Genomic DNA, 23,985 nt, shown 5'->3' on the forward strand with positions numbered 1-23,985 from the left:
TGACTTACAAAGCAAACCGACCCTCAGGACTTCCCCATTCTGCATGACTTTCATTGCTTCTCCACTGTGTTTAGAATGTGCACTAAAGTCCCACCAGGCCTGCCATAGCTCCTGCCCCCGGCCCCAGCCTCACCTTGCCCCTCGTTCTTGCAGTGGCCAGTTTGCAGAGCCTCGCCTGTCTCCAGTACCTGCTGCTCCTTCTGCCCCCAAGAAGCTCTCTCCTACTGCTCCAAGCACGAAGTCTCCTCCTCTTTGTAAATCTCAGGGCCTCAAGGCAGCCATCCCTCAACCCTCGGCCAGGCTATGCCCATTGTTATAAGCCCTGAAAGCACCTCTACTCTTTCAGTGCACATTTTTATTATTTGTTTAAAATCCATCTCCCCGGATAGACTCGAAGTTCCATGAAGCCGCAGACTGTATCTGCTGTGTCCACTGTTATTTCCCCAGAGCTATACAATCATGGAAGAAATATTTGAGAGTATGGAGGCATTCTGGCTCACGCATCGGGTCTAGCTGGCTATACGCCTCCAGCGAATTGTTCCCAATCTCTAGGCCTCAGCTTCACCAACTATAAGAGCAGGCAGAGGGCTGGGTAACCTCCGAGACCTCTCGCCATGCCAATGTTCTAGGTTCAACAACTGGAGAACACCGAGAGTGTAGCATCAGCTACAAAATAATTTTAGAGAAATCCCACCCGTGAAGGAAGACCCTGGGAATGTAACTCCCTCCCATGGTAGGAGCTGTGTTTACAAAATAAACCCAAATCATCATAAATCATTCCAAGTGGAGCTGCCTGGGTTGAAGCAACAAGACAAAAATACCTCTGGGCACAGCTCCTCTGGGCCCCCACCCAGCTGAGGGGGAGCGGGGCCGGCCAGCGCTGTGCCTTCTGGATCATCCGTGGCCAGATTTTCCTTTGCACTCTGGGCCCTTCAGTGGAGATTCTCTCCTACTGGTCAGACTTCTAATCCTCTCTTACCCCTTCCAAGTTCTAGGAGTTGCAAAGAGGAAAGCACCTGAAAAGACAAGAGACCTAGTTCTAGGTCAGCCGCTTCTGAGATGTGTGTCATCTTCCATAAATGTTTCCTTCCTTCTGATCCGAGGTTTAGGTTCTGTCAAATAGGGGTTATGACATCTGCTCGAATGAGCTTGAAGAAACACAGAGGGGAACTATTTGGAAAAGTTGAAAGGGCTGTACAAAGGCAGGGATTACTTTTGGCCATCGTTTCCTGCTTGCTTACTGACTAATCGGAAAACTCAGCCCAGGTCAAGGCATCTGAGGCATCCAAGTAGCAGGTGGCTGAATCACCCTAGTCTGGCTCAGCTGGCCGTAAAGGTGTCTAATTCAAGCCTTCCACAGTGTCCATGAGTTGAGAGGTCAGGGGCCCTCGCTCTGAGCCAAACCTAGTCCCAAGAGATGCTGCTGTAAGAATGTCCGGGTCCCTGTGATTCTGGGGCTTTGGGTTGGAGGGTGGCTGAGGGGTTCAGAGCAAGTATTTTGATGCCAGACAGGTTGAGTTTCTCTCTGCTGCTTAGCAGCTCTGTGAGCTTCTGTTTCCTCTTCAGGAAACAAGGAGAGATGCTGGACCTCCATATTAAAAGTGGTCATGCGTATAAAGCCTTCAACTATGTGAGCGTGCCCCGTGTTAGGCAATCAAAAAATAACGTCATTGTTAGTGTTATTGCTGTTGCCATTTTTACTCCGGGGCAGAAGCCTACCTACGTTGCCATATCCTCACCTGTACCCCACCCCCTGTACATACCTGGTCATCGCTGAATTCCCTGAGTGCTCTTGCTGCTTCCTGCCTTGTCTAGCCTTAGCCTTCCTGGTTCCCTCTCTCTAACAACTCTGCGAGACAAAGATTTCTAAATTTACCTTATCACATAACTTTTTTTACTCAGGATTGCTCAGGTCATACCTCTGGAAATAAAAGTTCGGGACAAAGAAATCTTGGCCAATGGGTGTATCAAATTCAAGTGTCATTATGGAGACACTGGGGCATTCGGGCAACATGGCATAGGAAGCAGACTCCTGGACTATTTGGAGTTGAGATTTCTAGACTTGGCTTGGCCACTGATGGCGATTGCCAAAAGATTTCACATCCTTGCAATCTTAGTCTTCCTGTCTGTAAAACTGAAATATCTATTTTTTAAAAATGAATAAGCCTTTTCCCCATTCCTCTATGAAATCTTTTGCAGAAGCCCAACATATAAAATATCTAACAGATAACTGCTCTGGATATAGGAGGGGATATATATATATATATATATAAACATATGTATGTATATATGTATTAACATATGTATGTATATATACACTCACACATATACATATATATCAGACTCGTGCCAAATTGCCTTCCTGGACTTCACACGGTCTTGCCTCTTCCCCTCATGCCCAGGGCAGCCTAGAAGCTCCTGCTCACACCCAACAGGTGTCACAGAGTCTTGCTTTCATAACTTTGTGCCTCAGTTTCCTCATCTGTTGAATGGAGATAATATCTAGCCTCTTCACAGGGCTGGTTGTAAGAATTAAATGAAGGACTACAGATAAAAGCCCCTGGCACAGCACCGGGACTAAAATCAGCGCTCAGACGTGGTTAAACCTCACGGTCATACTACTCCTGGCACTTGATGGTTATGGCGTCCGTCAGCCACAAGTGTTAGGAATCTGTGAGCCTGTCGAGGCATCACACACATGTGCCCACGTATCGAGACTGTAAATTATTCTCACCACCCACCATCCCACCTCCACTGTGTCTTCATGGACATAGGAGGAGATAAGATGTTATTTCACAAGATGGAAAAATTCTGTTTCTCCTGAAAGCTGTGTTTTATAAAACAGTGTTTCAATATTTCTTTCACTCCTTGATTCATTTGACAAGAATTTACAGGGCTCCCATTCTGTGTGCAAGGGTTGGTGTTAGGAACACAAATAGAAGAAACAAGTATGGGAAGAGAGAACTTGAATTAACAATGCCAGCCAGTCTGTGTTTAGCGGCTGGTGACCCAGACGACAGTCATTCATCCGACAGATATTTATTGTGCAACTAGTATATGAACCAGGCAGCCTACTGAGGAATGACAACAATGAAGAAAAACCAGTCCCTGTCCTTGTGGAGCTTGCTTTCTAAGGGGTATGAATCGGAAGGGCTAGAGGAATTATACGGAAAGAAAGAAGCACAGGCGCTGAGGGAGTGGGAGGTAGGTGGAGCGCGGGAAGGAAAGGCAACCAGAGAGCAGAGAACAAGAGAGTCTGTTTCAAGAGAGGAACAAGGGTGTAGCCCCAGGTGAAGTGCGGCTAAAAGGCACAGCGTGTACAAAATGAGTTATCCCGGGGATTTCCAAGAACACTACTGTTTGCTTCTACTAATTGGCTCCTATGAGGACGGGACACACACTACTTTTTTTGGAAACGAACTTTTTGTGTTTTAAATAAGCTCTTCTATAAACAAGTATTGAGGGGACATTTGGCATGAGCACTATGACTTGAAACGGATGCTAACATTAATCTTCCTGTCACGAGTAACAGGCGAGGGTCTTGTCCCACAGAACTTTTCATTCTGGTAAGCTCATCGGGAAAAAAATGCATTGCATTGAAGGGAACCCGAGCACGACTGCCATACAGTGCCCAGGAAAGCACTGAAGATTTGGAGAAGACCTGAGTTTGGATCCTTGATTCTTATTAACTGAACGTCCTCTCTCCAAACCTGTTTTATCACAAAACGGGACTAGCACATGATGACATAGCGGATGTGAAAGTGACCTGCAGATGTCAACACATAGAGAAGCCATTGGTATTTATGTCAATAACTTCCTTTCTTTGTTTTATGTTTTCCTTGCCCCCAAGCATGGTGAAATTGGATTACTTGTGTGGCTCCTGTGTGTTTCGTGTTCAGAAGGAAGGATCCATCTCTAACAATGGCACTACAGTTCTCTTGGGCTCACTTGTCACCAAGGAATCTCCAGTACAATCTATCAGGGAAGCCCATTCAAGCAGAGCCTCGGAGGGCTGGCTGCTCCTAAGATCCCAGGCCCGTAGGCTGCGCTCTCGCCTGCGCCTCTCTGATCCAGTCTAGGTTCCAGGACCCTCCTGTCTGCCCCCCTACACCCTGGCACTTCTACGCCTGTAGACCCCATCTCCAGCCTTCTTCCCACATCCTCTCCTTCTCCATCCCAACCACCATACCTGCTCTTCCCTTCTTTTTCCATGTCTGATTCTAACACTTACTACCTGTGTGTCCTTAGATTGTATAAGATCTCTGTGCCTTGTACGTATTCTTTATCCATAAAAAGGACCTGATGAAAGAACCTACCCCATAGGGTTGTTTTCAGGATTAAATATGATAATGCATTTTAAGGATTTCATATAATTGAAGGCAATTGTCACTACTCAGTATTTCTCATTGTTACTATTTCCCATATTTCCTTCCTCCCTGCTTCCCTCTTGTTCCCTTCTTCCCCATCCTGTCACTAACCCTGTTCCCTTCTTCCCTTCCACTCGCCCTTTCCTTCTGCCTTGCACACTTTCCCTTCACTGTCCTCCTGTGCCCCGTCCTCCCCTCACCCTGACAGCTTCCCCAGCCATGAGTCATGGGAGTTTGCCCCCACACTGGCTCCCGAAAGGCTCTGGCTACAGGCTGCAGAGGCAGACACAGGCCCCAGGCAGGAGGGGCCTGCTGCCAGGGCCACTATTTGCCAGACGGAGCGGCCTGGTACTTGACTTTAGGGTACTTCTAGGACCCGAACATGCATTTGTGGAGCCACCAGCCACTATTTTGGGGAACTATAAGAGGCCTAACGTCCCTGAGGAGTGGGAGAGAATAAACGTTGCATTGCCCATCTTTGCTAAAAGGGGAGAAAGATTGTTTCTCGTCATTTTAAGCTGTTCTTTTAATATCTGGGAAACTCTCCACTAAGTCTTCTCCCAACCTGTGAGTGCCAGGATTCTTGGCCACGCCCAGACGTTCTTCCCATCTCCTTCTTCCATCCCTCATTTCTTTCCCAGTTTGAATCTGACATCGGACCCTGACACCCATGACTTTTTCTCTCTTCTCTGCTGGACAATTAGCTCCTGGAAGATAATCCTCTGTCCCATTACACTGAATTGTCTTAACCCTGTGCATGGGTGTTAGGGGCACGGCCCCTTGGGGACAGGAACTGGCTCGGAATCTTGTCTAGGTCCCCAGCCCACAGCACAGAAGCCAGGAGTCCTTACACACCTGGAGAACCTCCGCAGCGTGCATCTAAACAGTCCCCACACACAGACATGACAGGGGACAATCAAGGCCACGTCAATGACTCTGGCTTTGATTTGATCTCAGGTAGCTCCAGTTGGCACTGATTTGATACCTGATAAGTGAGGCTTTTTCAGTGAAGAGTGAGGCGGCGCCTCCCTGCCCTGCTAAGAGAAGGCTGTACTCTGTGCAAAGCTCATTCCCCCACAGGGAGTAGCTGATGAGAGATAATATTGCCTTTGGTCTTCCTCTTCTCCCTGAAACAATTGAAGGGGCCTTTCCTTTTCCCCTCCCGCGGGCGTGAAGCCCCTGATATGCTTGTGCGCTCGGATCGCGCCTCTGGCTCAGGCTTTGTGGCTCAGCCAGTGGACCCAGAGGCAGTTATTTTCAGATTTCCATGCCAATCTGGGGTGAAGGGGTTGGCATCTTGTTGCCTCTCCTGTTCTTCCTGAGCATTTTGTGGACGGGTCTCCATCTCCACAGAACTGGACCCAATGTTCACAAGGTCCTTAAAAGTGGGAGACAGGCAAGGAGATGAGAGTGATACGATGTGAGAAGGACTCAGCCTGCCTTGCTGACTTGGAAGATGGAAAAAGAGGCCACGAGCCAAGGAATGCAGACCAGCCTCTGGAGAGAAATGCAGCCCTCTGGCATCTTGATATTAGTCCAGCAAGGCCCGTGTTGGACTTCTAAGCGACAGAGCCGTAAGATAATAAATTGTGTTGTTTCAAGCCACTACTTTTGTGGTAAAGGGTACAGCAGCAGCAATAGGGACTAACACGCCGTGCACCTGTTTGTGAAATGGGTGGGGTGGGCTTGAAGCTGATTTCTGAGGCTATTCTACCTCTGACATCCCTGAGTTTGGGCTCTGCACTAATAAACAGTTCTTTCTAAAACATGGGAAGGGACACAGAAATAAGTGACAAGAAGTTACTTGTCACTAGAACATACCATGTTTCCCTGAAAATAAGACCGAGCTGGACCATCAGCTCTAATGCATCTTTTGGAGCAAAAATTAATATAAGACCCGGTCTCATTTTACTATAATATAAGACCCAGTCTAATGTAATATAATGTAATGTAATACAATACAATACAATACAATACAATACAATACAATACAATACAATACAATACAACACGACACAACACATTATAATACCGGGTCTTATATTAACTTTTGCTCCAAAAGACTCATTAGAACTGATGGTCCGGCTACGTCTTATTTTCGGGGAAACACGGTGATCGGGAACCAGCTCAGGGCCAGAGCCTCAGCTCACGCCTGCCCCCCCTTACCCATTGCCCTTCCTGACCCACCCCCAGCAGGCAGCGCCCTCACCGCCCCAGCCCCAGGCTCCTCTTCTCAGGCTGACAGACAGCTCCGTGGGTCTGGAGCCAAGAGCTGGATGGAACAGCCATGCATTGATACTCACACTTTTAGCCCCTGCAAAGCTGCCTTGTTCCTGCTGCTTGACAGACATTGGTCCAAAGTGACCATTTATTCTAAAATATGAGGAATGAGAAGAAATATGAGGAACTGAGAGCAAGAGGCCAGGATTCTCCCCCACTACCTCCCTCCTTCTCTCTCCGCCCTCCCCCTGCAGCTGCTCCACATTCTGGCTGCTTTCCCAAACGCCTTGAAACAGAACCCTGCCAAAACAACACACAGGCCTCTTCAGTCCAAAGCGTGGTCCCATATCATATTTTCAGAAGCCGTGGGAGACTTAGGTGGGAAGGAGTCGGGGTGGGGGATGAGGTTTCTGAGCAGAGAGGGGAGGGGAGATGAGGCCAGCATCCCTCCAGGCTGAACCTCCTGGAAAACTTCTGGGGGGTGGGGGGTGGAGGTGGGGGGACACCTGGCAGCAGCAGTGGGCTTGGAGCTCCCTACAAAAAAACACCTACAGCCTTTGTCACTAAACCTGACAGTTCCAGAGGAGCAGATGGGCAAGTTCATTCTCGGCCTACCTTCTCTTTTTTGCCACAAGCATATTCTCTATACCATTCTTCACATCAATTTTTTTCTTTAAATGACTCCACAAGAAATTCATTTTTAAAAAAGACTTGGGTTTTTTTTATCACTCTCTGTGGTAGAAACGTCAAGAGCTCACCCTGTTCAGTCTTCCTCTCTTCCCAGGCACATGGGGCAAATAATAATCCCCCCTCCACGCACACTGCCTTAGGAAGCCTCGTGATGTTTCTGGCCAATGGACTGTGGAGGAAGTGACATATGTTGATTTTTTATCTCTATTTTTTTATTTTAAATTCTTTCATTATATGTTTCAGGTGTATAGCATTATAATTTGACATCTGTATACACTGCACAGTGATCACCACCACCGTTCTAGATGCCACCCATCACCATAGAGTGGACCCCCTTCACCCATTTTGCCCACCCCTTCCTCTCTGATAACTATTAAGATGGGTGCTTATTAAAGACATATGAAATGATTCTTTATATTTCCTACAGTTTTATATACTCTTTAGGTGTATCCATAAATCTATAGATTTTAGAGATGTCTGAAAGGTGTCACAGCAAATCAGCTGCCTATTACCTCTGGGAGGCAGCTGAGATAGAGATGGGGAAGGGGGGACAGTGGCAAAAATGAACTTTACGTTTACTCGTATTGTTTTAAGTTTTCATAAGGAAAATATATCCCCGTATTACTTGCAGAAGTAATAATTAATTTTACAGTGAACGGCAAAATGACAAAAGGAAATAAAACTGGAAAGTTATGCCAGATCTCTATTTTGAAGCATGTAAAACGTCAGGCTAAGAGTGTGTGCCTCATGCTGCGGCAGCAAGAAGTTAAGGGACAGTGTGGATGGTCGTGACAAAGCCTCTTCCTCGGGTGGGCATGAGAACTGGGTGAGGAGACAGGCACGTAGTACCCAGAAGAGCGTCTGACATCAAGTGAATGCTTTGTAAGTGTTCGCTGCTTCCGTTTCCCCTTCCCAGCGTAGCCACGTCGGCCCTTCCCTTCTCATGAACAGACCAAGTTGCTTCTGCCTCAAGGTTTTCATACATGCTGCTCCTTATTGCCACTATTCCTTTCTTCCCTCTCCTTCTCATCCTTCAGAGTTCAACCTAAATATTAACAACTCAGTGATGCCTTCTGGGACCTGCCCGGCGAAGGAGTCTCCTCAGCCCACTGTGTGTCTGTCAAAGCATCATGTTGGTCTTCTCCAGAATACCTGTCACAATTTGTAACCACATCTGTGGTTTAAACAAATTTTTTTATCTGTTTATTATTTTTCTCCCCAGCTCACAAGTATGTAAACTTCACAAGGGCAGGGACAGAATGCGTCGTGGTCACTGCCATTTCTTCAATGCCTGGTGGGGTTGCTGGCACAAACTAGAGGTAGAAGTAGCAGTAGTAATTATAATAATAGTAAGAGCTACTATTCACTGAGCACTTGCTATATGTCAGGCATGTTTTACATGCTTTACACACATTAACTCATTCAATGTCTTAATAAGCCTTTTGAATGGATTTTAATACAGTCCCCATTTTGCAGATGAAGAAACTGAGGTATAAGAGAGATTAAGAGATTTAACACAGCTGGTTCAGTATCAGAGCTGGGAGTCCATCCTTTAGTATACCATAACATTTTAGTGACTGATGAATGCATTAACACAGTGCTGGTTTGTGGTATTCCTCATGGCCTTATACTCCAAGTATAAACAGTGTGATTTGTTGGAGAATAAATGAGAAGGATTAGCCTAATTTATAAAGTGTCTGTAGGGAGGTCATAGCCTAGAGGAGGAGAAGGCAGCTATTTTCCACTGAGAGGCAATAAATCAAGATTTGTGTGACAAGAGCAATGCAGGGCTGCAAATGAGCAGCAGGGGATGCTGGCAGGAACATGGGGAGCACACCCAGCTCTACATCCCATCACCTCGTTCTACAGAGAATGCCCTGCCAAGCCCAGTCATGGCCAGAGCGCCGAGAAAGGAGTTCTGGGAGTGGCGGAGAGAGTTGGCCGCCCTGAGGGCGATGCCAAGGAAATAAGAGAAACCAGCCTCGGAGTCAGGTGAGAGATTTCTGTTCTATCCTGGCCTTTAGAGGCAAGACCTTCCTGGAAGCCACACCTTACCTAGTCTTATTAGATGGATCCCAACAGCTGCCAGCCATGACTCTGGGTGTGCAGATGTCAGAGGAAAAATAATCATAGGATAAGGCAGCTAAATTCACTGCCTTCTCATCATGTGCCAGGGACTGTGTCAGGGGCCTTCAGAGAAATGATCTCCTTTCATTCTCGTAACAAACCTAAAGGTTCCTTCAACTTTCATTTTGTAGATTAATATTTATCAAGCTCCTGCTATGTTGATGAGGTACGTGCTATTTTTAATTCTGTTTTACAGATGAGGAAAGATACTTGGAAAGATTAAGTAATTTCCCCAAGTCGAATATTGGCAACATTAGAACTTGAAGTCTGGTCTGCCTGCCTGATGCCAAAACCTTCCTTCATTACCTCTACTCTAAATTCTCGCTAAATGTGAAACCACAATGTATTTCTAGCTGTGTGTCAGGTACTGTACTATAATCAGGATTAGGAATTATTCAATGAGATCGTGTTGCCTGGCCCATAAGTGGTCAGTAAATATTACTTTGTTATTCTATAGATATATTTATACGTTGCAGTGGTTAATTTTATGTGCCAACTTGGCTAAGCCTCAGTACCCAACTATTTGGTTAGACACATCTGGATATTACTGTGAAGGTTACCTTTTAGATTGGATTAACATTTAAATCAGTAGACTTTGAGTAAAGCAGATTACCCTCCATGATATGGGGGTGGGCCTCATCCAATCAGTTGAAGGCCTGACTAGGGAAAAACTGAACTCCCACAGGGAGAGGGAATTCTGCCTCCAGATGGCCTTGACTCAAGCTGCAACTCAACTCTGGCCTGGATCTTCATCTTGGCCTGCCCTGTTGATTTTGGACTTGGCCACCTCCACCATCACATGAGTCAATTTCTTAAAATAAATCTCTCTCTCTCTCTCTCTCTCTCTCTCTCTCTCTCAATGCACAACCTCTCTCTATACATATACTGACATCTTCTATACGTGTGTGTGTGTGTGTGTATCACATCCCAGCGGTTCTGTTTCTCAGGAGAAGCCTGACTACCGCAGATACATACAATAATGACAATAACGGGATAAGCAGATAAAAGCTGGGGAGATCTATATTAGAGGGAAGGAATGTAAACTGCTTGAATTCTAGAAATCCAGCTTCTAATGAAGAACACAGCCTATAACTGCCACAAACATTTTTAATTGTATGAAAAGAGCTGACATTCCTAATCTGGTTATGCATTAATTAGACATTAATTCTACTTCTGCGCGTTCTCTTCTCCCTGTAGGCCTGTTTCCTATCCATAAAACGAGAGCCTCAAGACACCTTCATGACAAAGGTGGGACTGAATGGACAAAAGCCCTGACAGTCGGGGTCCTCCCTTTGCCACCCCGGTAGCTCAGTGCAGGACGGGTGGTGGCAGTGCAGGTGTCCCGTTCTGGGAGCCGGAAATCCTAAGGGCTGGTCCCAGCATCACTACACCAGCCCGGTGACCTGGAGCACATCTCTTTCTCAGGCCCCGGCTTTAGTTCCTCTTTACCAAAACCGTAATGAGAAGAATTACGCTGAGGATCATTGCCCAAATCAACATGAAACCCTGTATGTGACATTATTTTATGAGTGGCAGTTTTTCACTCTCAAAAAGAGCCATCCCTCCATGTGTGCTGTGTAGTGTGAGCAGGGTCTGGGCTCCACGACAGCATAGGGTCAGCCCTGGGCAGCACTCTGGAGTCGGCAGGATGGTGTACGGTCACCACTCCAGTGCCCTGTAGCTTCTGACAGGGTCATAACAGCCCCTTCAATGGCACAGTCATCTCAACTCTGGAGGCTCTGTCTTATTTTCCTTCCTAACAGCCCCGTGAGGTAGGCAGCCCAAGGAGGAAGGGGTTAAACTGGTGGCCACACACCAAAGTAGAGGCCAGGCTGGGCTCCAGCCCCATCAGACTTGAAATCCAGGGTCTGTCCCTCCCCATCACCAGAAAGCCCAGCTGACAGTCAGAGCTTACCTAATGGTTCAGGGGCCAGGAGATCCCACTGACTCAGTCACAAACCCTCCCTCTGAAGCCAAGGCCTTCTCACTATGGCAGAGGAGCCGGGAGACAGATGAAGACTGGAAAGAGAAATTGATTTGGGGGGAAAACAAAGCAAAACAGGGAAAGCATCAGCAAGATTCTAATAAGAGAATCTGGCCGCCAGCAGAACTAAGAATCATTTGTCAAACGTCCCCTAGAACTCGAAGTTGATGTATCACTTTTCCTGTTATCTTAGGATTTGGGGGAAATGAAACACATTTTCATATAACTCAACTTGGTCACTAACTCATTCAGTGACATGGAGCGAGGCATTTAGTATTTCTGAGTCTCAGTGTTCTCTTCTATTTAAAAAAACCAAACAGTGATACAAAATCAGTTTCCCCATCTTCAGGCACTAAGACTTCCAGGGTCCTGATTTTTGCTGTTCCTAAGCACCACGGCTACTATTGTTTACCTAATATTTTTCTCTACGTGTACTTATATATTCAAAAAGGACCTCATAAATGTAAACACAGAGCCCCTTGCATGAATAACTTATAATGAATACATAATTATTAAGATTTTTAAAATTCTCACATGCCAGATCCCGAGAACATTCCTCATGCTGTCTTTGAAAGTCACTGGCCTCCAGCTCTGGCATTCTGCCAGTGAAAGCCCTTCATTCTTTGCAGCATTGCTAATGCTCAGGGAAGCCTTCCTGATCCCCTGCATTCGGCTGGTTCCCTCTGCGCGTCCCCATCCCCCATCAGGCGTTTCCTGTGCTTTTCTGTTATCATCAGAGTCTGTCTTCCCGGCTGAGAGGCAGTGGCTGAGCCTATGGGCTGCAGTGCCAGACGACCGAGTCAAGCGTGGTGCTGGCACCGCGACACGTATCGGCTTGGTCACTTTACGGAACAGGGCTGCTTCACATCTCCAAGGCTCAGTTTCTTTATCCACCGAATGACGTTAATGTTTTCTTCACTGAAGGGAATCTGAAAAAACAAAAAAGAAAGAAATGTTAAAAGTAATTTGCATGAGACAGGCAGAGAGACTTAAGATGGTAGCTCAGAGGGTTGAAATCGAGGGAAGAATTTGTCAATTGGATGACATAATTCTCTCCATTCATGTTATTCAAGATAATTATCATGACCACAGCTGATATTTATGTAGTGGTTAGTATTGGGGTAAGTGCTTTTTAAGCATGCTTTCATTTAATCCACAATCATTATCATTCCCATTTTACAGATGAAGAAATTAAGGTTCAGTGAGATTACATGCCTGGTCCCAAGACACAAGAAGAAAAGTGGCAGAGACTTGAACTTGAGTCTGTCTGACTCCAGGGTCCATGTTCCCATCCTCAGTGGCAGGGGTTTCTGAACTAGGCATCGTGGTCACTTCTCTCCCAGACCCAGAGCGGACCACCACTCCCCTCCATAGGTTCTGTTGCTCTTCCTATGACCAACTGAGTGTGATTCCTGATAAGATACTGCAGCACATGCCTATCTCTTTTGTAACTGTCAACTTCCTTTTGGGTGGTCTCCCTTCCTATCTTTTCCTTTCTGATCTTTCCTGCACGAATCAGCAGATTAAAGTACCCTAAGCACAGCCCTTCATCGTACTGTAGGAAGCCAGCACCCCACCCCTTGCCAAGGAGTGACCTACGCCACAAAGCACCAGCAAATCTAAACGGAGTTCCCTGGAAGGGCCTCAAGGAGAAAGCATCTGAGAGAGGGCGGGTTGGCTTCCTCTTTGTTATATAATTGCTCCCTGCATAAAGTGCCATTTGAATGAGGCTAAACTTGGGAAACTTACTAACAGAACCGCCTTTAGGCACAGAGTTGGAAGACCCAGCCTTTCTCCTGACCATGACACTAAGTAGATGTCTCTGGGCGCCAGGCTTCTCGTTCGTAATACGGACATCACCAGCCTGTCTTACAGCACTGGTGGGAGACCCAAGGAGAGACAGCGGACACCACTCGTGTACACACATGAAGCGAACATGAAGTGTACATGTCAACAAACCCATGTGAAGAATTGTGATTAAAAGCAATGCTTCTCTCTCGCATTTGAACCCACCTCTTCCTTTTTCTCCCTTCCATGGATCCTAGCTTCCATTAATGCTGCTCTCCTGTTTGTGCTGTTTTTATCTCATCTTTTCAGCCCCTCCGATGCCATCTCCACCCTCTCCATCAATGCAAATTATAGGAGGTCTTTGGGCCCCAAATCCAACCGATTGTCCTCTCTGATCCAACAGCCTGGGCTGCTGATTGGGCATGACCTGCAGTAGCCACCAGCTTAACAAGACCAACTGCCTGTGGGCTTGTTTACGCTGTCATGACCCTCATCAGCCCCTCTATCTTTTCCCCAGAGATTTCTGGCCATCCTGGGACAGGTGAAAGCTGAATCGGTCAACTTCTCCATTGTTAGTCCTCTCTGCTCACAAGATCTCAGATGAAGTAGCCCCGTGAGGGTGGCTGCAGCTCTCAGGACTGCTGCCCTTGACAGCCTAGCCACCTGCTACAAATGCCCCCCACAAATGGGAGAATGATGGACAAGCCCAGGACTGGACTGACAAGGTCAACGAGAAAGGGTTCTAATTGTAATATTCCTTGTCAAGAGCCAAGACATTCGTCTGATGCAAGACTTCTCTGCCTGAGCTGCGTCTCAGCCCAGAACGAGGGAATCAGATCGGACTGAAGCATTCCCTGACTGTCCCAGGCAGGAGCCATGGGACTATAGCTTCTTTAGCAATAGCAAATTCAAGGTCATCAGGATTTTAGCCGCATTCAGGGGACACTGGGGCAGGGCTCACCTGTCCCAGGTGGGGAGTGATTACAAAGCTGACAATAAATAAGTGCTTAACCTGGAGGAGCTTAACTCTGGGCTTTGAAACCTAATTCTTTGTGCCTCTGGCCACGCCACAAATGTTCCCCATTTCCCTACCTCCCGGAAATTAAGACTGCCGGTCTTCCACAAAGCTGAATTCTAGGTTTCTGATTAATGAATGAATTGGTCTGTGAAGCATAAATAGGCGTGACCCTTATTTAGGAAAATTAGCACACATGAAAGAACTCCACTGAAGTGAAAATTCACATCCCAAATGGTTGACTCTTTAAAGTGAGATCCCCATATGTGTTGATCTCATTCGAGTCACAAAAATTGAGTTTAGCCACAACTTTTCTGGAACACACAGAATAGAACGTAAATCAAGGTCAACCGGAAGCCCGAGTCATAAACCCTTGGTACAGAAAGATCAAGGGTAATGACTTCCAGACTTTCCTGTGCATCAAAATCACTTGGAGACCTCCTGAGCATGCATTCTGGGGGCTTCCTCCAAATCTGCCGTGTCACTGTCCCTGGGGGTGGGGCCCAGGAATCTGTATACTTCCCCAGCTCCCAGAAGCTTGGAAGCAGGCAGTCTGGGCCACACAGTGGGAGCCTCTGCTGGGTCTGAAGGCAGCAGTCCTCCTCTGCCTGCGCTTGTAAACCTTGGAGGTTCAGCCCAGGACCCACTGCTGAGTGGGAGCTTATCAATGCACCTAAGAGGGGGACCTCAGACTCCTACGACTGAGAGCCACGCCCACGAGCACCCCAGATATCTAACGCACAAATCCCTCCTAATCGAAAGCTCAGATTTGAAATGCTTGTACAATTATACAAATGGGAGAACAGAAGACAATGAGGGAATAGGACCTGCCCAACAGTACCTGGCACCCACGTGGGCATGAGGACAGAAGGCCTGGTCTTCTGATCCCTCTGCCAGTGGCTGCTGCTCAGCCTCCGGGTCTCTGCTAAGTGGCTCTCATTACTCCTCTCAGGGTGAGCTCAGGAGACAATCAGCCTGGCCTTTCTCCTCACTAATCACTCTTGGTAACTACATTATTTCTCCATATTTGTCTTCCCAAGCAGACAGCAGACTCCATGAGACAGCACCTAACCCAGTGCTCAGCCCGTAGTAGAAAGTCAGTAAATACTTTTTGGATGAATGGACAGACGGGAAAATAAGAATATTGAAAAAGAGAGAGGTTGCCCAGGGCTAGGAAAGAGTCTGTGCCGTGGGGCCAGTGAAGACAGAGGGAACTCACTCTCTTAGGTCTCAGAGTCCGGGATTGGACCAAACATACTCGGCAGGCCTTCCAACTCACAACACTCTATATATTTTTTAAATTTTATTCAATGAGTCTAGGGAATGGATAGAATAGAAAGTGACTCCACATTAGACTTCCACTTCTCAATAAGGGGCCGGGGTCCCTGAGGTCACCTGGCTTTATGGTTTCACATCGCCCTCTAGTGACCAGCATATGTCACTATGGTTTGTGATGTTCTGTGAAAAACTCAGCTTACATAAATTTATAGGCTTGACGAGCATAATTAATAACTTACTTATGTATGAAATGTATTAAATCCATTGAGATGTCATTTCGCCATTCAACAACTAACTGCCCAGAGCCTAATATGTGCCTGGGACAGTGCTAAGTGAAAAGGTGTAGTAATGAGCATGTCAGATCTGTCCCCTGACCTGCACACATCTTAGAGGGCGAGTGGGGCATCCAGCAGTCACACAACACTGCGACATGTGTCAGGAATGCGATCTGCAGAGCATTAATACAGAACATAACACGTGGTGGACCCTCTTTAGGAAGGCTTCTCTGAGGAAATCATGCTCAAGCTTGGGTCTGAAAGATGAGGAAGAATTAGCCAAAGTGGGGAGGGTATGAGAGGGAAGGAAGAGGCCACGGATTCTAGAAAGAAAAAGCTCTGTGAGCTCGAGGTAGAGAGAGAAGGCCAGGTGGCTTGGCTTGGAGACGGGCACAAGAAGAGGCTGAAGAAGAACGTGGCATTAGCACCCCCATTACTTTCTAATTAATGTAGAAACTGAGGCTCATAGATGTGACATGAGTTGCTCGTAGTGACACAGCTTCTGGGTAGTGATACAGAAAACGAGGCCGGGGTGGCCAGGGGGGATGCTGCAGGATAGAAAGAGCTGCGGGGGACAAACTGGGGGCAGAGACACAGAGGGGGAGAGAGGGAAGCACACAGTTCATCCAGCCCGACGAGAGTTCAAGTGGCAGCTGCGGGAAGGCACTTAAAAGGTCCCCGAGGCCTCCCTGTCGATGTGACAGGTGAGAATGGAGGGCCATGTGGGTGAGTGACACAGCTCCTCCTCTCTCATCCCATAATCCCATACGCTCATGTGTGAAGGCCCTCACTGCCCCTGAGAAGCACCAACCTGCCTGTCTCTCCACACCCCACACCCCCGCCTCAGACAAAGCTCCCCTTTCTTTGAAGGACCCCACCTCTCTTCAGAATGATTCTCTCTTAGCCTATGAGTACTCCCGTCCTGGGCTCCACCTGCCATCACCCGGGGGTGGGGCTTCGAGGTCCACATAGACAAGCTGGGCATCCCGCTGCACCCTGCTCTCCAGGCCACTCCACCCCGGATCCACAGCTGCTGCCATTGTTCTTGGCGTGCTGTGCCCTCTCTCCCTTTGGGGCCTGCACACCAACTCTCCTCCCCCTTCAAACCCCTCTTTCTCCTTTCTCCTTGCCTGGCCAACTGCAGCCCATTCGCCAGGCCTTAGCTTAGCCATCCTCCTCTCCAGAAGCCGTCTCCCAGGATGCGCTCTCAGGCACATGCCCGCTGGATGCTGATCTCATTGCACATTCATTGCCTGTTTCCTTGTCCGCCTCTCCAGCACCCTTGAGTACCCAGAGGTCCAGGACTATGGAGATCTCCTTTCTCCTGTAGCCCCAGTAGCTAGAAGGTGCCCAGAACTATTCTTTAAATAAATAAATGAAGTAAAAGAGATTACGGATTCCCCTTGACTTACGATGGGGTTAAGTACGATAAAACCATTGTAAGTCGAAAATGTATTTACTACACCTAACCTACCGAACATCATAGCTGTAGCCTAGCCTACCTTACACGTGTTCAGAACACTTACATTATTGGGACATAATCCCATCGTAAGTGGAGAAGCATCTGTAACTGCCATCCTCTTCTTGTTCTAACCAAAAGCAGGAGACACAGATAGGTATTCTGTAGACATGATGGGATGCAAAAACAAAACATAATATCCAAAAAACACTGGCAACACAGTATACTGTAGAGTATCGGTTGTTTCCCCTTCTGATCGCGTGGCGGTCGCCGACTAGCATCATAAAAGAGCATTGTACTGCATACCGTTAGCTTCCGAAAAGATCAAAATTCAAATTACAGTTTCTCCTGAGTGCATATCACTTTTGTACCATCACGAAGTCAAAAAATCATAAGCCGAACCATTGTAAGTCGGGAACCATCTATTTTCTAACCCAAATCACCGGTGTTTCACTGCCCGGCACCGCATTTCTCATTTCCATCACTCCATCATCCCCTGCCCTGTTGATGTCTAAAGGGGCCTGCTTACTGCTATTATCTGGCCTGAGAGAAAGAAAACAGTTCTGTGCCAGCCCAGGCAATGACTCGTCAACCTTCTTACTTGTGGCAGTTTCTGGTGTCCTCTAACCTCCCTGGGGAAAGCAGAGCAAGAAGCAGTAGGGAGCTGTCTGCGTTTCAGACTTATTAGAAATTCTATCCACCACCAACACTTGTTTTCCTGGTGGCTAGGAATGCATTTGGAAGTTGGGTTTTCTTTCTTGCCAACTTCCACAGCATTCTGAAGCTTGGCTCTCTCGGGGTGAGCCTACGAACCATCACAGAGCCCAAGGCCCCAAATCCTATACAAGGTAGCCCCTCTATGAATCAGCTTGTTCCCCAGCCTGCACGCAAAAGGGATCCTGCTGGTTCTGTTCAAACTAAGGCACAAATCTATCAAAGGCCTGTTATGTGCCTGGCTGTGTGAGGTGCTTTCCATCAGGGGAGAATAGTCAGGCTTTGTCCCTGAGCTCTGCAGAGCTAACATTCTAGCAGGAAATGCAGAATTAAGCAACTTATTACATGATTATTCAACAACAATTGAGATGCAAATAGAGGAGGCCAAGCGCAAGGTGCCAAAAGAGCACAGCCTGAGTGGCCTGGCCTCACCTGGGAGGTCAGGGCGGCTGCCCTGAGTCTGTGACCTTTGGGTTGAGAGCTGAAGGATGAGCGTGTGTTAACTAGGCAAAGAAGGGGAGGGAGCGTGCACGTAAAATGTGTGTGTGTGTGTGTGCGCGCGCGCGTGCGCACATATGTGTGGGAACATACAAACGTGTGTGAGTACAGCCACAGATGTCTCGTGTGTGTGCCTGTGTGTACATGCATGAGTGACCATATATATGCCACATATGTTAAGTGTGCATGTGTGTGTACATATGCACATGTGCACCTGTGTGTTACATCCAGGCGGGTACGTGTCCCCCAAGTGCATGTGTCTCTCTGACAGAGTGACATTCTTCAGCCTCTGGGCCTCTGTCCCACCATAATAAGTCATCACTGTGAAGCAGATTTCAGGGCTTCTCTATATGGAGCAATGGTTCTCAAACCTCTTTTGGCTGGTGGATTATTTCAATAGCAATAACAGTTACTCCATGTTAACTGCGCTGTCCTGTGGTCATTGTGTGGGTTTTTACTCCTCCAGCAACCCCAGGAGGCAGGCATGGTTACTGTCCCATTTTACAGAAGAGGAAACAGAGACTCTGGGAGAGGGAGGGCCTTTCCCAAGATCACCCAGCGAGTTAGTTTTGGAATTGTGATTTGAACACAGTTCTGTGACTCCAAAGCATGTACTCTAACTCACGGAGCTCTTTTTCCTGTCACTAGGACAAGGGACATGGAGGACCAGCCATGTGGCAGGCCTCCCCTCCCCCTATTGCTGCAACAATACCCTCCCAGCAGTAAATTGAAAAGGTCTTCAGTGAAGCCTTGTCCCAATGCAGAGTCACAGTGTGACCTTGGTGAAGTCCCTCCCTCTTTGTGGCCCTTGAGAGTTTCCTGAGCTCTGGCACCACCCACACACTGCAGGCAGATTACATCGTCTCTCCAAAGCTCTGCTTCCTCATCTCCAAAAGGAGCTAATAATGGTGGCACACGACAGACAGTGCTGCTGTCAGGATTAACTGAGTTCTTGCATGTAAAATGCTCAGCCCCGTGACCGCCTCATAATGCAGGCTCAGTAAACTGCAGCTGCCATTGATACTGAGGAATCCCTCGGCCCTGGGTTCAAATGTCTGCTCTGCCTCCTAGTGGTCCTGTGACCGTGACGAATGTTACTTGTCTGTCAATCGTTCCCCACTTGTAAAAAAGGAATAAAAATAGGACCTACTTCATAGGTTTGTTTGAGGAATAAATGAGATAATGCAATTAGCACAAAGTGATTGCCCTGCAGTGTCAGCTCGCGTTATTAGTATCTGCATGTATTGTGCAATATTACAAACCAGGATTACTTAGGGTCTAATTTTGTTAGAGTTCAGGGTTTTAAAAGCAAATGCAAGAAAGCATTTTGTTTGACCAGGTTTGCTAGATACTGGATTGTTTGTAAATTTTTTTATTTTTTTTTTGTAACCAGACCTGGCTCATGGGTCAATGGAAAATCAGTTTCCCTCTGGCTCTGAAGCTGGCAGTTCAATGCAGTTTATTCTGGTGCTGGCTCACAGTTTGGTTAAGTTCAAGGCCATGACCATGAGTAAGTGATTCCCCTTGCCAAAAACTACAATCATGGTCATATTCTAAATATTTATATTACAAGAAAACAAACCTGCCCAAACTTCAGGAGTCCCAGGTAACACTCATTCACTCAGTGGAGTTCATTCATTCACCCAGCTCAGAATTATTGACCATGCACCTCATGCAGGCACTGGGCACTGGGCACTGGGCTTGCTGGTGGCTGAGGAGATGGAAACCCATGGGCAGCCTTGGTAGATTTGGGAGGAAACTGAACCAGGGTCCTCAGGGAGGCTAACTGCTCCCAAGCTGTGCAAAGTCCTAGAGAGAATGCAGGTCCACCTGTTTGGTGCAGCTCACACTGTGGCCTGTCTGAGCTGGTCATCTCAACCAACACACGCATTGGACAGGTGTGGGAATGGGAGCCCAGAGAGAGAAAAGGAGCCACTGAGATCACAAAGTTGGGTTGGCATCCTGCCCTCCTGACTCCTAGGTCACTATCTCTCACAGTGAGCCCCCTCTTACCCCCAAGATTTCAGGTCCATCTCATACAGAATAGAGGGTTCCCAAGAAATGTTAGCCCCCAAACAGCCCCAAACATAGTGACAGTGAAGAAGAAAAAAGCAACCTCACTAAGAATGGTACTCACCATTTACGAGGTGATTACTTGGTGACAGGCACTTTGTTAAGCGTTTTGTATGCCTATCATGTTAATACTCAAAATTACCTCATTGTGTAGGTCATTATTATTCCATTTTACAGAAGAGGACACCGAGGATCAGAGCGGGGAAAGGATTTTCCCATGGGAACAAAGCTAGAAGTTGCAGAGCCACAGTTAAATTTAACTCTGTCTGACCACAAACCCAGTAACGATGGCCTCCAGGTAATGTCCCTCAGTAAGATACAGGGCGCAGGGTACCAGCCCTGCTACACCATCCTCTTGAGCTCACCCAGGCTGGCAATGGTTTGATACCTTCAGCCAGTAAGAAGACAGGAAGAGCAGCAGGTGAGCAACAAAGAGATTTGAAATCTAATCCTAAAATGGAGCACCCACTAAGATCCAGGACTGTGACCAGCTTGAGGGTGACAAAGAGCTCACTGTCTGGTGAGGAGGTAGATGGACGGGTGTAGAGACGCTTCCGGTGCCTGTCAAGCTAAGGGTGGTGCCACATTGTGTCATGTGACATAGAGCAAACCATTTCCTCTCTTCTAGAGAGGAAACACAGTACAGTGATTACGCCCATGGCCCTCTGGAGCCAGACTGCCCAGGGTTAAATCCTAGCTCTGCCTTACAAGGGGTGTGACGTCATGCAGGATTAGCATTTATTGCATGTCACTTTTCACTTCTGTAAAATCAGGATAATAGTACCTGTTTTCCACTGTCATTATGCAGACTAAATGAGTTAACTATCTGAAAGCATTCAGAACACTAACACATAGTAAGAACTGTATATATTTTTGCTACTTTTTGAAAATGACGTAAACTAGAGTTAATAGTACCTGATTTTTTGAATTAAGATACTTTGGGCCATAAAATAACAGAATACCTAACCCAAAGTGGCTTTAATAAGAAAGTTTTACTAGCATCTCCCACAATGAGAACCACCTGAAGGGTAATGGTTCCGGGTTCAAGGATATCCCCAGGAACACAGGATTTTCTCATCTGTTCTCCTAATGTCCTCTGCATAACATTGATGCTTTCCCTCATGTCCCAAGATGGCTGCAACAGCTCCAAGCATCACATCCTCACAAAGCCACCCTCAGAAACATAAAGGATGGACACAGGAATCTCTCTTGAACATACTGTTTTCTTATAAGATAGGAAAATATGTCCTAGGAGCCTCCCAGAAGACTTCTTTTATCTGTTATTAGCCAGAATAGGATCACGTGCTCACCCAGCCATTATAAAAAGCTAGAAAAGCAAGATTCTGGCATTTTTAGTCACTACCTAGAGCTGGGCTTCACAGCAAGGAAGATGGGAGGAAAAAGAGCTGTTGAATGGGCGATCAACCTGCCTTGCAGGATATTCTTGAGAAGGAAATGTAAGAAAAGATACAGGAATATTGTGAAAGACATAACTACTTCTATGACACATATGTCAGATATTGTTCTCAAAAATAACAATGCTAATAACATTGCATTGCAGTAAATGACAACAGCAATGCTGATCCCCGTGGATTCGAGGTAGGGCCTAGAGTAAAGCAGGATGCCAATAATTCTGGATATTTCCCCAGAGACATGGCAGGCAAGGGAAAAATGGAAGGAAGCCAAGTGCCTGCTGGCCCTGACCACTAAAACTGACATTGTACAACCTTGTAATAGCCCAGACCCAGGGAACAATTGGTCACCAACTTCCCCTCTCAGTTTGGTAGGTTATAAATAAAGCCAGGAGAGAAAGAAAGTGAAGCTAGTTTAAGAACACTGGTAGAATTCCTCAGAGAGGAAAAAGCTTTTGTTTGAAAAACACTCTGATGGGCTGTTTTGTGGTGAAAAGTCAGCCCTCTGGCCACGGCCTACATCAGGGGTCTGCCAACTTTTTCTATAGAAAGCCAAATAGTAAATATTTTAGGATTTGCATACAATATGATCTCTCTAGCAACTACTGCACTCTAAGTAATGTGAAAGCAGCCATGGACAATCTGTCAACAAATAAGAGTGGCTGTGTTCCAATAAAACTTTATTTATATAATACAAACAGGTGGCGGACCAGATTTGGCCCACAGGCCGTAATTTGCCAACCCCTGTTCCACATGTCAAATTACATAAGACAACAACCTAGGCCAAGGGTCTCAAACTCAAGTGCACACGGGGCCGTGAAGGTGATGTAAAGAAGCGAAGCAGGCTGGGTGGGGTCTGTGACAACGTGGAGAACACATGACTCATGGACACGGGACAGTTACAAAAACAAGTGTTGTCAAATCCTCCAATTTTTTCAAGAAAAGCAGGAATGCAGATATCTTCCAATTTTTAAATGTGAGTGGCCAATTCAAAAATGTAAACCTGATGCAGACCAAACAAAACCCATGTGGGGCCAGCCAGTTTGTGACCTTTGGCCTTAAAGATCGTTCTTCTTGAGCAACATGCTATGACAACCAAGTACACATGACACATTTGAGTGACACGATCCAGGAAACTTAAAGCCAGTCTGATCTATTGGGAATGGAATGCATAACCGCTACTGTCCTGCCTGGTGGCCGGGCATATGTGGGAGGCCAAACACTGAGAATATGGCAATTAGCCTGTCTGCACCATATTTCTCTTCTTACCTCATCAGTGCCCTGCTTCCTCTCATTGGGGGCATCCTCAGTGTTCTGTGACATAATGCACAGGGTAACATTCCTCATGCTGACCTTCCCTCATACCTCAGAGGAACCTTGAGGTCACATGTAGAAAGGTACTTTGCAAACCATAAAACCACATATACATCAACTTGACTGGTTTCTGGGCCACATCCCCAAACACTAACTCAAAGGCTCGGATAATGAGTATATTCTCTAGAGAGAGGTCGAAAACCCCTCGCGGCATGGCAAGCAGGACAGACACAAAGCAAAATGAGTCGACAGACTTTCCTGCTGGTACAAGGCGCTCTCGCTGTGCTCGCCAGACACCACTCTGAGGAAACCCAGGCACCATCGAAATGCCCCGGGCTGCAGACAGCTCAGCCTGTGACATGCTGTCCTTGACCTTCTTTTAGCTGCCATCCTCACCTACTCACCCACTGCTTTGCTCTCCCCACCAGTTCCTGTAAATCTGTGTGGTGTCCCAAGTACCTGCCGGGAGCAAGCCTGGTGCTCAGCCTCCATCTTCCCTTCTCCTGCCTGTTCTCTGCCTGCAGCCTCAGCTTTAAAGAATACACTGGCCTGCCTTTTCTCACCTCTCTGTAAATCACCCTCTCGATTCTCTCAGCCATAAAAGGGTGGGGGGTGAGAGGAGGCAAGGAGAGACAGAGACAGAGAGAAAAAGAAACAATGCAAACGTTCTAGCTCAGCGTTGTTTCAGTGCCACGTCCACTGAATCCAATTCAGTTCAAACGAGATGCCAGGCCAGCACCTTTCCCACCCACCCTCACCCCTGTGCTTCTT

General features: G+C 47.0%; 1 long non-coding RNA gene across 6 annotated transcripts in view; it reads right to left on the bottom strand.

The window, feature by feature from the left end:
• LOC109448708 (uncharacterized) overlaps positions 1-23,985 on the bottom strand; it is a 61,463-nt gene that overhangs the window by 17,686 nt on the left and 19,792 nt on the right. For 5 of the 6 annotated variants that reach the window (XR_012489828.1, XR_012489827.1, XR_012489825.1 and 2 more), the window contains exons 5-9: positions 11,923-12,317; positions 11,320-11,423; positions 7,346-7,446; positions 6,671-6,740; positions 822-1,016 (exon numbers count right to left, since the gene is read on the bottom strand). This is a non-coding gene — a long non-coding RNA (uncharacterized LOC109448708). The remainder of the gene's footprint in view (positions 1-821; positions 1,017-6,670; positions 6,741-7,345; positions 7,447-11,319; positions 11,424-11,922; positions 12,318-23,985) is intronic. The other variant, XR_012489826.1, reaches the window with a different exon arrangement.

The sequence above is a fragment of the Rhinolophus sinicus genome, linkage group LG10 (assembly GCF_036562045.2).
Source record: "Rhinolophus sinicus isolate RSC01 linkage group LG10, ASM3656204v1, whole genome shotgun sequence".
Lineage (NCBI taxonomy): Eukaryota > Metazoa > Chordata > Mammalia > Chiroptera > Rhinolophidae > Rhinolophus > Rhinolophus sinicus.